Source organism: Lolium rigidum, chromosome 5 (assembly GCF_022539505.1).
Source record: "Lolium rigidum isolate FL_2022 chromosome 5, APGP_CSIRO_Lrig_0.1, whole genome shotgun sequence".
Lineage (NCBI taxonomy): Eukaryota > Viridiplantae > Streptophyta > Magnoliopsida > Poales > Poaceae > Lolium > Lolium rigidum.
The window spans coordinates 78,117,643-78,134,173 of record NC_061512.1 but is presented as its reverse complement, the minus strand read 5'-3'; the positions used below and the strand labels follow the sequence as shown (position 1 = coordinate 78,134,173).

Here is a 16,531-nt window from a genome sequence, read left to right as displayed (position 1 = left end):
GGCGGTAGAGGAAGGGGTCTTGCGGCTCGGAGAGAGCAGTGGCCTACGGAGCGGGGGCCCATGGCGGTGCCGTGAATACAACGGCCTGGGCGAGGTAAAGGTTCCCGTGACCCTGTTTCCGGATGGGGAATCTAGGATGCTCACCTCATCAGGAAAAACAAATCGTGGGTTGGATCAGGGTCGTCTCCAGGAAAGTCTGGCCATGGCCTTTAACAGGGCAGTGCTCCTCTTCCTCATCTACACAACATGTAGTTTCTACCCGCACTATGCTTGCTTCCCATGTTTCTATCGTACGCCTGCACTTTGCATGCCTACAGGGAAATCATTGATTTTTTTAGCTGAATCAAGTAGCCAGAATCTTACCGTGCTTCTGTAGCTTTGTCCTTTCAACTACAAATCATTTACTCTTCTTGGTGATTACAAGGTTTTTTCCCTAAATTTTGATGTGAGCAATGACATTGTAATAACAGGTTGCTGCTGTAGCCAATCACCATGGATTTCGGTATATCTCTTTGATATGTGCATCTTAGGTTTAGTGCTTTACTTTCTTTGAATAATGAACAAACTAATTTTGTTGCATGGATGTTTTGGCGAGTGGCGACCTTCAATTCAGCAGATCTTTAGTAAATTTGTTTGTGTTAACTCCTCCAAATGAAAAAACACCATTAAATTCTATGCCATACATCTATATTGATTTATAAGAGTCTGCAGTATGTATCTGGTAGGAGTATTGAATGGTTGCTAAATCTCCACCCTAGCCAATTGATTTAAGCAGTGCTCAATAAAGTGTTCTAATAATTGTTTGTTCAATAATTAATAGGACTAGGAGTATCCTTGCTTGATCAGTTGTATTTTTAGTGCTTGTGCCAGTTTGGGTCAAAACTTATTTTTAGTAGAATTGTTTGCTTGCCACTGAGTTTAGTTTACTCAAGAAATTGTACAAGAAAGTGTTTCATAAATTTTACTTGGTATGCTGCTCTTTTTTAGTAATTACTTGAATTTTAGTTAGAGGCCACATAAACTGTCTTCAATTGAATTTTCACTGTCATTTGGTGTACTCAAACTGAAACACCTCCAGGACAGGTGCTTTTCAATACTGTCATGAACATACTTTATTCTCCGCATAAGCACATGATGAAGTTTGTACTATGTTTGGTGCCATCGGAGGTTACGAAATATTGCATGGCAATACTTTCCACTATTACTGGTTTTTATCTGTCGCCTGCTATTTTTCATGGCTACAAATTTAATAACTTGTACCGCTACAATGTAGGATGTTGATTTTTTCTATGGATATGAATTCTCGCGGCGCTACTGAAATCTTCTTAAAAATATGTTACCTTTGAACCGGTCGTAGAGCCAGATAATATTGCTCCTTTACTATGCAGATATGAACTTGATCATTTACATGGTGTGTTTGATGTCTTTAAACTTGATCTGCAATTAGCTGCGGTTTCGTTGAAATGTATTGACATGTCAATTATTTCTAGACAAGCGCTATCAATCTTTTACGCATTCATGAAAATTCTGGCAATATACGTTGGTCCATATAGGCTAAGTATCCATTTTTTCTCATTGCCTTCATTTGTTCATTCTGCTTTAGACTATTGTGGCAGCAGGTACAGTACCGATGCTTCAGACTATTCTACAAAGTTAACTTTCATCACCATACACAGGTATGCACAGTCGGTTGCCATCTTCTTATGCTTGTAAGCTGAGTCATGTAATCAGGTTGATGCATAGTGGTACTACCTTAGATACAACCTGTATTGTATGCATAAAATTGAAATACGTGTACATGTTAAGCATCATCTGTATGGGTACATACATCACGTACAAGTTTAAAGTTGAATGCATCAAGCAAGCAATCGGTTCAATTATATAGTGTTGTTAACATTACGTACATATAATTTGGATCCAATTATTAAGATTTTTTTGTTATGAACTTTTCAAGTTTATAAAGCTGGAGACATCAGAGACATCAAATAATCTTACTACACATGGTCGAAGAACAAGGAGGCTGCTGGCCCCACCGGTAACGGGATTCATTAGACAGAAGAACTATTTTTGGTATAAAGCATGAACATGATATTGCAGACTTAGCTTTCATTTTTTTATTTTGGAGCAAATTGCTTGCACATAACCTTTCTGGATGGTGTTTTTTAAAAGTAACAGATGCTTTTCTTGATTATTTTAAACAGAAGGAACAAAATAAATGCCACCATATTGTAATTTCTGTAAGTTATTAGAAAAATGTTAATTGTGCAATCAAAGTACATATGCTACAGTCGGATCAAAATTTATTTTACTCTGCCTGGGGATAAAAATCTGGAACATTCAGACATGTGAACCAAAGTATAGCTTGTGCCTAAATTCTTCTACTTTTGATAACTATATGTTGTTAAATATGGTAAGCACTAATGAGGACCAGCTTGATTTAGGCTGCTGGCCGACCTGGGTGGCGATGAGCGGCGGAAGAAGGGGAGAAACACGCTTATGATGAAGGTGCGTGTCAAGCTTCTCCATCTCCATGTAAATGGATGACCTCCATGACAAGAGATGCGGTCAGGGGATGAATGTTTTAAGGAAAACGACCCGGACTATGGGTTCGTAACATCCATGCGCTATAGTTAAATTTGTACATCCTAAGAAACGTGCGGACCACAATGAAATTGGCCTTGAAGCAAATTCATTCATTTTCAAGGTGTCTTTCCCATTACGGAATATATATTATCATGATCTATACAGAGAAAGTTTTAGAAATAGTTTCGGATGAATGGACATTACCTCAATATTAATTTGGTAGGCAATTTATGTTCCTTCTACAACAAATGGTCATTCTTATTGTGATGGTAAATTATTGTTTTCCCTCTTAAACTGGCTCATGATTGCATAAAAATGCTTAGGTAAATTCTTGGTATTTTCTAGACAAATCAATTCATTTTTGATTATTTTTTATGTTACTTATTTCTTGAAGGTTCTTCACCACTTCCATTGGAGACTTTAGTTACTGGTATCATCATACATCTACAGGTGCATATGGAATTTCTCCTCTGCAGATCATTGTTGGCGTGTACCAGACTGCGCCACAGTTGAATTAAACGTATCGCTACCATTAAGATATATTAGGATGGCACTATGGCAGTTAGTGGTCCATTATCTATAGAGGATTTTCTCTACAGAACAATGTTCGTTCACATTCCAGGGGGATTATGTGGATCGGCTCCTTCATGCTCGGTTTCTAGGAGAGCACTTTAAGCCAGCAGTGTATATGGAACATCGTTGGCAAGTTAGTTGTTATAACCCTAGCAGTAATGTAGTATCCTCTGTAGTGGAAAGTGCTCAAATGATGATAGTTATTATCTTCATGTCTGCTACCAATTAGAGAACTCTTGATATTGACCATTCTAATGGTGGCGATCAGTGTACTTGTATACTAATTCATTTGAGTATGTGGAGGGCAACAAAACTAAATTTAATTGATATTTTGAAAATTTCCATTTGAAGGCTCACATACTTTTTCCTACTGCAGTTCAGATATTCAGCAAACATCCTTCGTCCAATGTTCCCTCAGATGCTCTCCTCATTTTGCTTCTTATGATGTTCTGATCTGAGTACACGTGGTCTTTTGTAGATCGATGAGCTTCTGAATGAAAGGAAATGTTATCCATGCATTCTATACAAATAATACTTCTCTAAAACGGAGTTTGAGCAGGAGAAAATTGAATCCAACATCAAAAAAGTTCAATTTTGATGAAGAAAAAATCAGAGGAAAGAGAAGAAAGTGAAGGATCAGTCCATGGAGAGATGTGGAAGTTAAGATTACAATTCAAGTGAAAAAAAAACCAAGAGGTGTTGCCAAAGAAAAGATGGTTAAACATTCCTTTTAAAGTTGTCACGAGAAAACCATGTTGAAGAATTTTATCTATTTTTTAGCTGTGCCATTATATCGAGAATCATTCTTGCATTGCAGTGCTAATATTTAATATTTTCTACTGTCTAGAATCCTGAGGTGGCGACATCCTGAGCCTGCAGCCCCCTGATCTGAGTTCTCCCGTATGTGCAGAGGACAAGTCGAGTGTGGAACATGCAATTTCGAAATCCGGAGGATGTTAAATATGCTCAAGGTCGCTACTGATATGATGGGTCTGTGCATCGAACTAACAAAGTAATTGTTGTGTTGCCCTTTTAATTTTGTGAAGGGCAAATCAACATGAGAGAATACTAAATTGTGCTTGTGTGAGTGCCCTGCGATGGCACAGAGTCAAGCATAGACTTTTGGTGAAAAGGTATTTTGGCCATCACACAAGCACATAGATATGCACACCAGGGATGTTGTCCATCAGCTCCGGAACAGCAACATATATCAATTGAGAAAGTGGACAACATATGCATTATTTGATAGTGTTTTTTAAACTGACGGTAAGGATGAGGTGTCGAGCAATTGAAGGAAGTCATGGAGGATTTAGAGATAGTTTCATGCAGCGGCCTAATGAGATTTTGTTATAAACAAATGTTTTTTTTGTTGGTATCATGACTTGTAATAACCAATAATTTTAAATTAACACGAGATATATTTCTATAAGTAGTACTGGTTTCTTTGATGATTATAATTTATGATATCTCTATTTTTTGTTTTTTCATAAGTGAATTATGAACTATATATGTGCATTAGGAAATAAAATTTGAGGACCCGTGGCAACGCACGGGCATTTTAACTAGTAAATTTGAATTGTCAAACTCGGATGCTTCTACTTAGGGCGTGTTCGGAAGTCCTCCAGCTTCCAGCTTCCGTAAACTTCACCGTGGAGCAGTGTCGAACGTTCTAATTCCACGAAGCTGAGACAATTTTGTGTACAAAATGCGAAGCAGCCATTTAGCAAATCCGCGGATCTGGGACACACGGAGCAGCAGCTATTTACGGCCAAATGCCACCGCCAAGTGGTCCAGAGCGAACCGGTACGTTCTCGCACATGTCTCTCTCCTGTCCTCGCTGCTCTATCTCTTCTCAATCCCCTTCGATCCTACCCTTCGAACTTCAAGTAAATAAATCGCCATGTGCGAGGCAGGAGGACAGGTGCAAGAAGCAGGCAGTGGTGGAGGACTTTCGGCTGCACGCCGAGCGCGGCTGGAACGAGATGGAGCGTCGGTTACTCGCTGTGGCGAGGCTTGATTCAGATCTCCGGCTCGCCGAACTCGAAGGTGCGTCGGCAAGGCCGTGGCCGTGGCCGTGGCGAGGTTTGATTCGTATCTCCGGCTAGGCGAACTTGAAGGTGCGCTTGGCCGCGACCGTGGCGAGGCCTGAGGCAGAGCTCCGCGTTTGCCTCCTCCGTGTGCGGGTCGCCGTCGTGAGGCGTGAACAGAGAGACAGGAGAGATCGAGAGAGGGAGGCCTAGCTGTGCATGGACAGACATGGGCCGAAACGAAGATGATATTACTTCCCACCTGGACCTAGCTGGGCTTGCAGCCTAACCGAACAACCAAGGAGCTCAGCCGAACGTTTTCTACTCCACGTGAGACGCTGGAGTTGGTCCTGGAAGCTGGATCCACGGATTTCGAAGAAGCTGGACCACATCCGAACACACCCTTAGTCAAATTAGTGGGGAAAAAAAAAGGTGTCCATGACCAATTTTCGAAAGGTAAAGTAACAGGAAGAGAGCATATCATTGCAAACTTTCATTTTAAGGCTGTTTGAGTGTTCAATCTTGTAGAAACAATATACAATCTTCTGGGTATTAAAGAGCTTACATGGACTTGATAAATACGTGGGGAGATGCTTCAGCATGAAAGCGTCATTGAGAAATCCCTATGCTCCCTGCGTATGGCTATTACTCGCTGGATCCACCATCATCTTTGCTACTCAGGGTTTGTATTATTGCTTCTAACACCTTGATATCACTATCTCTCTTAGCGATCTCCTGTTGTTTTGTCCTCAGCTCTTCCATGTGCAGCTGGAACACTCCTGCGGGAGAAAAACATAAATAAAACTATACAGACCCGAATAACATCAGCGAGTCAAATGCTGGTGTGCCAACAAAACTGTACACGTACTTGAGGTGTTCTCCAGCTCTTTTGTTACATCCTGCGCACGCTGCTCTGCAGCCCGTTGAGCGGCTTCAGCCTGGCGTTTCTCTGTACGGGCTCGAGCAGCTGCAGAAATCGCGGCGTCCAGTTCACGTTCCAGAGACTGCACCCTCTGGTCAAGAACCTGATCCACACAAACAAAGTAGCAATCAAAAAGAGAACTTACCGAGCAACACACTCTAGGATAACGGGCTAAACAGAAGCCAACATACATTCGAGCAAATAAAGTACCCAAGTACATTCATCGCTCTTGCACATGTTTAAAGTTTAGCAAGTTAATCAAAGTTTTTTTATAGTAAGTTACTCGCATAGGTAGCTATCCTTGCTACAGACAAACTAAACATAAAAGAACTCGATGGATGTTGATCCTCAAGCTTCTTAAGCATCTCCATAGAAAATCCAAATATAAAAAGTTATCTAGAATTAAATTTAAGTTTTGTTAAGTACAAGCAAAGGCAACTTGTATCAAAGAGAATATGCATTTAGATGGCGAACCGGTTTGAGGAGGATATAGCTCCTCAAACTCATGAGCATAGGTTGGCGCAAACCCAGCTTAATTTTTTAGTAATCACTTACTTTGGGCATCCATTTCTAAGAAATCATATTGCAATCATACCTTTGCCGGCACATGTGAACAACAAGCTTGCTCTTGTTTCAAAGAACAAATCCTTACTTTCCTAAACTTAGTGACGGCAAAGGTGTATCACGACCCAAACATGCCCTTAATAGTTCACAAATGAGGGGAAAGCACTCCAGACTAAATGAAATCGAGCACATTGCTCTACCAACCACACTAAAAGTGATGATAATACATTTAAGTGGTGTGCGTTGATGCGGTGATACCTGGACTCATTATGCACTAGCATAAGTGCCTGTGCGTTGCACCAGGAGCAATAGAAACCTAATCACTCCTACAAAACATCTATGGTAAACAAGCCAAATTTAACGCGTGCACAATGTGCTTCATGGTCAAGCGGGCCTCCACTTCCTACTATGTCCGCCGATTCAGCCAGGCCCTCTATTTGGTATTTTGTCATCTCAAACTCTCAATGAAGCTAGGTAATATTTATTGGATAATCACCCAATAATTTCTAGATTCAAAATAACACAATGCAGGTAGGTGATATTTATTGGACAGCCTGATTAGCTTGAAATAAAGAGCCAAAAGCTGATGTCCAGTTTTTTTTTTCCAGATAAGACATGGCAAGAAGAAAAGAACTACACAATACATGATGGTAGTGGCTGGAGCTTTATCGTGGTTAAAAGCAAGTCAAGACGACACCTATACTTTCAGCAAACAACATAAACAACAACTATCATGCCTAAATCATGTAAAATTTTGGTATATAACCACCATTGGTTAACAAATCATATTTCTATCCTGCATGCACCTTAGCCTAGGCCTCTTTGGAACTTGCATATGTGGATTAGGCTATGATTAATAGTTTAAATCTTAATTAAATAAATCCCATGCAAATGACTAAATACATACAGTTGGATCTGGGAACACATATGCTACTACATGATGATCAGCTGGTCCAATCACCAGCAGACGCTCGTTTTCAGATTGTCTAGGCCAAAGACCACAGGTGCAGTTGGTAGTTTTACCAGACCTTCAAAATGAGATCGGTAGGCAGAGCTGCAGGTATATGAGTATAGGACCCAGATTCGTTGAACTTGCAGGTGATCTCATCGGCAACTCCTAGGTGAGGTCGTGAGGTCGAAGCAAGTGATAAATCTTCAGATATTCTGTTATGATTCCTGCATTGAGGTTGTGACGGATACCAAGTGAATACTTTGTATTATCCGAGACAATCTCGGGGCTTCGAAGCAAATATCCACTTCATCGATCTCCTCATTCATGTACGCCGACGGGTTTATGGACAACTGCCTATTCTAGCACACAACGTAAGTCACCGGCCGGTTATGTTACCGGCAGCGCTCCTGGGTCTGGCACATGACGCACATCACCGCGCGTAGAGTTCCTCACGTGTCGCCAGCGGCGCCGGCCGTGCCCTCCCAGCGTGTCAGCCCACGGGAGGCAAGCCGCTGCGTTGAGCGGCCGTCCCAACGCCGCTGCACATGCCTCCTGTTGGCGCTGCTCGGCCTTGTTGGCGGTTGAGGTCGCCTGGAACCTCCGGCGAGCAAGTCGTGGTACGTGGGCAAGCCGGCGAGATCTCGATTTTCGTCCATCCAGTCGTCCTTGTACACCATGGTCTTGGATCAGAAGAGCAACCGATGTAAAATTGCAGGTGGCCTTGGTATCGTCTCGATCTATTGACGTAGTGTCTCCGTTATGTCGCGGTGCGACGTGCATGTAGAGCATCTCCTACACGATGTGTACGTCTCTGTACTTGCACATCTGCAATTTGCAATCTATGTTGCCGGTACGTGGAATTTGGTGCCGGTGGTGAGGAATCGACGAGAGGAGCAGGTAACGAGCGATGGCGAGAGACGGTTTTACTTTTAGGCCTGTCTAGCATGCGATAGTGCCGCTTTTATTAAGCTGTATGTAGGACAGGGGATGGGTTTCGTGATCGATCCGGTCTTAATACTCCTGGTCTGAGCGGACGGAAGACGTGAGGGACAATGCATGCTAAACAGACGTGCACCGCAGTTATTTGTGTACAGATTGTACGGATCGTATCTTGAAAGGATTCCAACGCGATGGACGAAACAAAAAGCTAAACGCGTACAACGATGGACGGTTTAACATACGAACCAAACCAAGGAAACACTTCTCCCTTTATTATTAGGTATAGATATAGATTTGGTTTGACAGATCGTTGGCAGGATCATCATATGGATACAATCAATCCATCAAATCTGCCTTGTGCCTAGCCTATAAAAGCCAAATACACTATATCGACGAGAATCCAAACAGAATCTAAGCTACATCGGGTATGTAAACATAGATTATACGCTTACTGATTGAGCTCACGCCGATTAGAAGGGGGGCATCTACTGGCCCAGTAAATAGCCTGGGACCATATAATCGCGAGTGGATGGATCGGGGTTTGGTAATCGGAATCATCGGTAGGTACCTTGATGGAGCGGGCCTGGTCGGCGGCGAGGGAGGCCTTGGAGAAGACGTCGTCGTCGACGAAGACGGCCTTCCGCGCGAGCAGCTTCTGCAGCGACTCGACGTTGGCGCCCAGCTCGCCCAGGTTCCCGATGGCGGAGCCCCACCGCTCCCCGAGGGCGGAGCGGGGGCGCGGAGGAGGGGAGGGACGCCGACGAGGAGGACGCGACCGAGACGGCGGATTTGTCCCTCTGCGCCTGCGCCATCGCCGCCGGCGATCTCTGGTGCTGCTGGGGCCACCTACTACTCCTGTGCCGTTTTACAGACTAAGGCATAGCCTAGTGGGGAGCGGCTGATGCCTTCCCACCCACCCGAGTTCAAGTCCTCATGCTTGCAATTTCGGTGATGTTGTACCCCTGCTATCAAAAATACCACGTGGCCCCTCCCACGTTGGAAATCACTCCTGTGCCGTTTTCACGATTTGGCCCCTCGACTTCACCACAATTACGGAGGGAGCGGGCGGATTGAACAATCTGGGTCCATACCTCGGGCTCACCCACAGACTGGTGGGGCCACGTCGAGTAGAAACATCGGTAATCCATCTGACGGCCCTTCTTCCCCGCCCGACGCATTGCAGCGCCGCTTCCGCCTCCATTCGCCGCTGCCCCTCCAAAGAGCACCTCCATCCTGTCTCCCGGACGAGACCTCGGTAGCTATTTTTTTTCATCCGGACTCCGAAATAGGCTCTTAATTGATCCGGAGAGCCTAGGCCATCCCCGACCCCGGAGTGCGCTCGGGGACTCCGGACGAGAAAAAAGCGGGACCGGGCCCGCTCTGTCAGCGAGAGAACACATGAACCCCACCACTTTCTTGTCGCAAATCCGCCTCCCCTCTCGTAGCTCTCTCGCTGCCAGCACCACCCCTCGCCAATCCGTCGGCTGGTTGCCTGTACTCCGCCGTCCCTTCTCCCACCAGCCTATATTCCGCTGTCCCTCGTCCCGTCTGCCTATATTCCACCGTCGGGCAACTCCTCGCGTCGACCACGCCCGGCAGGTCTTCGTCCATTTGCCTGGGCAGACATGGTAGGGTTCAGCGCTAACCACTGATTGGTGGAAAAACCAGGGTCCTCCTTGTTCAACCTTGAGCTAGTCCCCGAGACAAGACAGAAGCATTGTACTATAAACAAGTTACCTTCGAGATGTAGAAATTGAACTTCCTTTGTTCCACTCCATGCAATACACATGTGTTGCTCAAACGTTTTTGGACTAGCATATTCGTGGTATGGACTCTCGCTAGCGCCATCCACTTGAGGCCCTCTTTCGAGGCAACTTCTTATTCTTCAAAAACTAGGTCATCAAATTCTTCTTCGTCAATCCCGAGTCACTGCAGCATGTCCTTGATGGATTTAGACTTAGTATCCGGTCTCTTCACCTCCTACGTTGAACTTGAACCCAAGGTCGCCATGGTAAAACAAAACATGAGAATCTCCAAAACTCTAGCAAAGTCTAGGGGGCTCATGATCGATCCCAGAATATGTAGCAGAACCTCGCTTGCCTTTTCTTGACCAAGAGGGAAGGTTAGGCCAAAACAAGGGAGAGAAGGACTCTATGTCGGAGAATGATCCAACTGCGAAGGATGCAAACCCTAGTCGCCCTAGCCCAAGGTCAAAGCGGTACCCCACTAGCTAGTGAAGTTGGTCAATGATCATCTGAAAGCCAATTTTGGCAGCCCTGGTTTTTTCGGTTAGCGTGGTTAATAACGCACACTTTTATTTAATACCGATGAAATCAAAGCTGCAACGGTTAGGCCTTTCATAATGGGAGGTTCTTAGCACGGTATCATAGTCAAAATGTTTATGTGTCACCATAGTTAATAAGGAGAGATGGTGGTGTTGTATCTTAGCTAATACAACCCTTGCATAAAGTCGTAGGAAAAAAAGAGTGACTAGCCCAACACATGCGTATATATCACCAAAATCATTAAATATGGAGATAATCCTTAAGATACAGTGCATTGGAGCCATTATCTATTAAGGCACACCACTACCTAGGATAGCGCACTAAGATACAATCCACTGTGAAAGGCTTTAGAGCAGGTACAATAGTGAGCTTATATCCCGCCTATATGGCACTTTTGCATATGTAGAGGATAAAGACTTTAAAAGGTGAGAAGAGCCAACTCAAGCACGTGCTACTAGGCACTTTGTGAGAGTGAAAGATGGGCCCTATACCAATAAAATACTACACTTTTATAGCTAACTATTGTACATGTTAGCTATAAGCTGACCGGCTGCTAGCTAGTTATTTTATTGTTCTTACTTTTAGAGCATCTCCATCTCGCGCCCACGCTATAATAACCGCCGGTATGCAGCGCGCGGAGACGAATTTTCTCCTCCAGTAGGTGCACTATCCGCGACGGCGCTGTTAAAAATTTGGTGCGCGCGGCAGTTTGCCCTATCCGGGGTGCCATATGTGACACATCGGCTGCAGCGCGCGGCATCTTTTCGCACGCGCGCGAAGCTCCAACGGCTGGAAAATTCACTCCGCGCCCACGCCCTCCATTTCCCCATCCACGGCGCTGCCGCGCGATTTCATCGGCACCGGTCGATTTCGTCGCTGCCCTCGGTCGAGTTCGCCGCCGTTCCGTATATCCGCCTCCCCCGCGCCTCCTCCTGGCAGTTTCAACCGCTCCGCCACGCTGTATCGAGTTGCCGCCGCCACCGACAGGCACAAGGCCGGCGCTTCCGACGGCACCTCGCCTTCTTCCTCTTGCAAACGGCACGCTCGAGCGGCGTCCATGTCATCGTCGCGCCTACTTTCAACATGGCGCAACCAAGATGCTCGCCGGTTTGCTCGTAAGGTATGCACCTCCACTGGCCGCCATTATTGTCTCGAATTTTTGGCTAAAAACTAGTTGTAGTGAAGTCATTTCATATGTATATTTGTAGAGTTCATCATACGATTCATCGGACGATGAGTACAACATAGAGGAAGAAGAGAACATATCCATACTATTAGCATATCGCGCCATTAAGAAGCCAAAAATAGGTGGATCGGTGTTTGGTAGACAGAAGTTGTCGAGAGAAATGATTGAAGGGCACGAGAAGTTGATGCGGTCATATTTCAATGAGAATCCGATATTTCCCGAAAGCTATTATCTGCGGCATTTTCGGATGAGCATCAACTTGTTCAAGCACATCGCAACGAAGGTGACCAAGTATGATCGATTCTTCGAGCAACGAAGAAATTCCGCCGGAGAACTTGGTCATAGCACATATCAGAGGATGACCGCCGCCTTGCGTATGTTGGCATACGGTATACCGGCGGATAGCTGATGACCAACTGGCCATGGGAGAGAGCACTTCTATCATGTGTGTCAAGCGCTTTGACGTGGCAATTGTGAATGTTTTCGGATCCACATACTTGAGAGGCCCCAATGCTCAAGACACAGCAAGACTTTTGGAGTTCAACGCCGACCGGGGATTTCCAGGTATGCTTGGCTCAATTGATTGTATGTATTGGAGTTGGAAGAATAGTACAGTGGCATGGCATGTACAATTCAAAGGGTACAAGAAGGATGACACTATAGATCATGAAACCTGGATATGGCATGCATTTTTTGGAATGTCTGGGTCTTGCAATGACGTCAATGTTCTTCAACGGTCACCAATAATGACAAGATTTGCAATGCGAGAAGGTCCATTGGTAGAGTTTGAAGCAAATGGACACAAGTACAACTATGTCTACTTCCTCGCCAACGGCATCTATCCAAGGTGGCAAACATTTGTGAAGCCGGTTATTCAACCACGAGGTAAGAAACAAACCCAATTTCATAATGCACAAGCAGGCGGCTAGGAAAGATGTAGAGAGAGCATTTGGAATTCTGCAACCCCATTTTGCCATTGTGAGGGGGTCGGCTAGATTTTGGGACCAAGAGTGCCTTTGGTATATCATGACCGCTTGTGTCAATATTCATAACATGATTATGGAGGATAATCCTGGGAAAATGTGGATCATCCCACTACGAGTTGATGGGGGTTCCCATGCAAGTAAGGAGATCCGCACATAGGATTGCCCGGTTTATTGCCTCGTATCATTCCATTCGCTCCAACGAAACACATGATGATCGAGCTCCAAAAAGATTTCATGGAAGAATGGTGGATTAGCATGGACAACAATAGTTGCATACTTGTTGTATTGTTTAAAAACTATGTCGTATTGTTGATCCATAAACTTGTTATATTTGGTGTGAACAATTTGAGTTATAATAATAAATGGTACATTTATTTGTGAAGTTTGTTTGATCTTGTTGATGCATAGTTGTGTGTGATTGTTATTTTCGTTGGTGCTGCGCGCTGTATTTTGGAGCGTCCGGCGGAGGATCATTTTTTGCGCCCACGCTCGCGCTCCAGTTTAGCGCTTCCGGTAGGGAAAACACAGCGCAGCGCGTAGTATACTTTTGCAACACGGTCAGAGTGACTGACTTTTACGGCGCCGAAATATAGCGCGCATATTGGAGATGCTCTTAACGTAACCATGGTGTTTGTGGGTTGTCTACAACAAATATTTAGATCTTGCTATTCAAGGCAGCAAAAAAAAAATCAGATGCAGCTTGAAAGACAAGAAAAGCACCTGATGCTCAAGGAAGAACGAGAACAGGACTATGACTATAGCAAAATTGGGAGGAGAAAGTCATGATTCAAGCTTCAACCTCACATGTCTCTTCACCTCTTCTTGCGAAACAGCAACACTTCTCTTCGCGACACAAGGTGTTACCTTCCTCACTATTAATCTCACTCTTTCAAAGGATGCATCATCTACAATAATTACAGATGCTCAAGTTCCCTAGGAGCCAAGACAGCAGATTGCTGAGTACAAAAGAGCTTCGAAAGATTTGCATCCACAGATTGACCAATCAAAGGGAATCTAAATGTTGGAACTGTCGGGGTTTAGGCCGACCCGAGACAGTTCAAGAACTTATGCGGCTTATGCATGTGCATCAACCAAAGATTGTTTTTCTCTCTGAGACTAGGCAGAATAAAAACTTTGTTGAAGGGCTTAGATGGAGGCTCGGACTTAAGCATGTTGTAACCTTTAGTGAAAAAGGAAAAGGGGGTGGCCTAGCTTTGTTTTGGGATGAGAGCATCCATGTTGAATTATTTAAGTTGGGGCGGCGCCTTATCGATGTGACCGTGCACAATGTGCCAGAAGGAATTAAATGGAGATCCACCTTTGTTTACGGCGAACCTCGAACCCAAGATAGATATCATATGTGGAATTTGCTTCGCAGGATCAAACCTCTCCTCTCAGGACCCTGGCTTATGATGGGTGATTTAAATGAATGCATGTGGCAAGATGAGCACTGGTCGAGAAGAAGGAGGGGAGAAAAACAAAAGCTTGATTTTAGGGAGATTTTGTCCCACTGTGATCTACATGACCTGGGGTATAAGGGCGAACCCTGGATGTATCTAATCTAAAGGTATAATAGCTGCCTCCCCATGGGGGCTTCACAGCGATTCTCGATTTTGGACCGTCGGATCTTCCCATCTATTGCATCTGAGTCGTTCTTTTTGGCCAGAAGCAAGCGTGTTGGTTGGTTGCGTCGCGCGTGGGTGCTTTTCTCCCGCTAGGTAAAGCCATGAAACGGTCGTGATTTACTCTCCTCTGGCTGTCTGCAGGTCCCACTTACGTCCGGGTCCACTTGTCGGTCGCGGTGGGTGGGTTTCCAGTTGGTCCCGAGTGGGCTGCGGGCGTAGGGGTCGTCCGGCGAACCAATCCTCACTTCATTCCTCTCCCCCAATCCCTCAGTAGCTCATCTTCTCCAATCCCTCCAAACCCTAGACTAATCCCATCCCACTGGCTGCTAGCTCCCACCCCGCCCTCTTCCTGGGCTTCGCCATCGTCGTCCTCGCGCCATGCCGCGCCTCGGGAGAAACGGACGATGCGGCAGAGCAGTGCAGGTCGGCGGAGCAGTGCAGCCGCGTCGCCGCCGCTGCCCGTCGTGCGGGAGGAGCTGCTGGTGGCCGGCAGGAGCAGCCCAGCCCTCTCCTACCTGAGCCGCTACGCACGCTCGCGCCACCTCCTGTTCTGCATCGTCCTCCTCCGCCGGCTCTATCACCCTCCTCTCCGACCCCAGTCCTCTGCCATCTCCCTGGCCCTCGCCTCCTGCAGGCCATTTAGGTGAGGAGAATCGCGCAGCCCACCTTCGAACGAATCAAGGATCCACGACCAGCAGCATGTCCATTCGATTGGAGGATTCTAGGTTTATGTCTCTCTTTAGATTTTTCTGCTACGCATCAGCCTAGGTTTTCACCGGTTTCCTGATGGTCTTGGAACATGAGGACTTGAGGTACCAATGGGGAAGAAGACTTGGGAGAGAGAGTCATGGTAATGGTGTTGATTTGTACGGTAGATTGATCGTTTATTGGTTGTGCATCTGATTTTACCCTCTGTTTTTTTTCCAGATGTATTCTGGGGCTACAAGAACAAGTTCTGTAGAAGACTTGGGCCAAATCTCACTGTGTGTTAATTTCCACTCATAAAGTGCTTAATAATTTTTGACTATTGCTTGATGCATGCTGCATGATTAATCTTATCAGTAGCTTTTTTTGTTTGCGGAGAAGATGGAAGAGGATCAATGGGTTGCAGAGAAGAAGGAAAAGGATCAATGGAAGGGTCTGATTTTATGGAAGCCCACTCTTGCCTCATGTATTGCATCTCATAATCATGATCTTATTACTTCTATTTGAGGCTCTATGCATTTTTGTTGATGATGCAAGGTTGAAAGATGAGGATGGCAGGATGCACAAAAATACTTTTACCAACAATCATTGTGGTGTCTACTAAAGTGATTTATAGGTTCGGCATTATCCTACTGGTTATGTGTTCTGCTATAATTAATGATGGGCATGGAAGTACACAAAAGGGATAGAAAGATCATGCTTTTTTCTTGTCTTGTGGTGCTCTCATTGTTGGCAGCGTTGTTTCTAGCTCATTTTAAAAGTTTAACGAGATACACCTGTTGTTTCTAGCTCAATTTAAAAATGCACCTGCTTACTATTTAAAAGCTCAATGCTTAGTGTGTGCTTTGCAGCTTGCACTAGAAGAGATGAATGGTGGCAAGGGATAGCATCAGTAGGTCAGCTAGGTTGGTTTGGGATTAATAGTGTCGGCTGACATGTTATTTGGTAAGCTTCATATGAGCTTATTTCCTTTTTGTAGTATTCACCAATATGACTATCCAACAGAAAGTCACTTGTTTATATTCTTTTCCTATCTTTCTAGCAATTGCTTTGTGTTCATAATATTTTCAGATTCTCCCCATAGGAGGTCTCAGAGAGAATTGCTTATGTGTATCAGATTGGTTATATGTCATATGAGCAATTCATGTTTTAGTGGTATTTACCTCATAACATATGGTATTAAT

The 16,531-nt window shown here is 44.8% G+C and overlaps 1 long non-coding RNA gene and 1 pseudogene across 6 annotated transcripts; one reads left to right on the top strand and one right to left on the bottom strand.

Annotated features, from left to right (window-relative positions):
- The first annotated feature begins 667 nt into the window (after positions 1-667).
- LOC124654691 lies at positions 668-4,388 on the top strand. 6 transcript variants are annotated; one of them, XR_006988425.1, is made up of 4 exons: positions 668-1,676; positions 2,442-2,505; positions 3,060-3,852; positions 4,004-4,388. It is a non-coding gene; the product is annotated as an uncharacterized LOC124654691 (long non-coding RNA). The 6 variants fall into 6 exon arrangements; XR_006988421.1 differs by having other exon boundaries at positions 2,442-2,606; XR_006988422.1 differs by having other exon boundaries at positions 668-2,070.
- Positions 4,389-5,663: 1,275 nt separating this feature from the next.
- LOC124656131 lies at positions 5,664-9,372 on the bottom strand (annotated as a pseudogene).
- Positions 9,373-16,531: the final 7,159 nt, after the last annotated feature.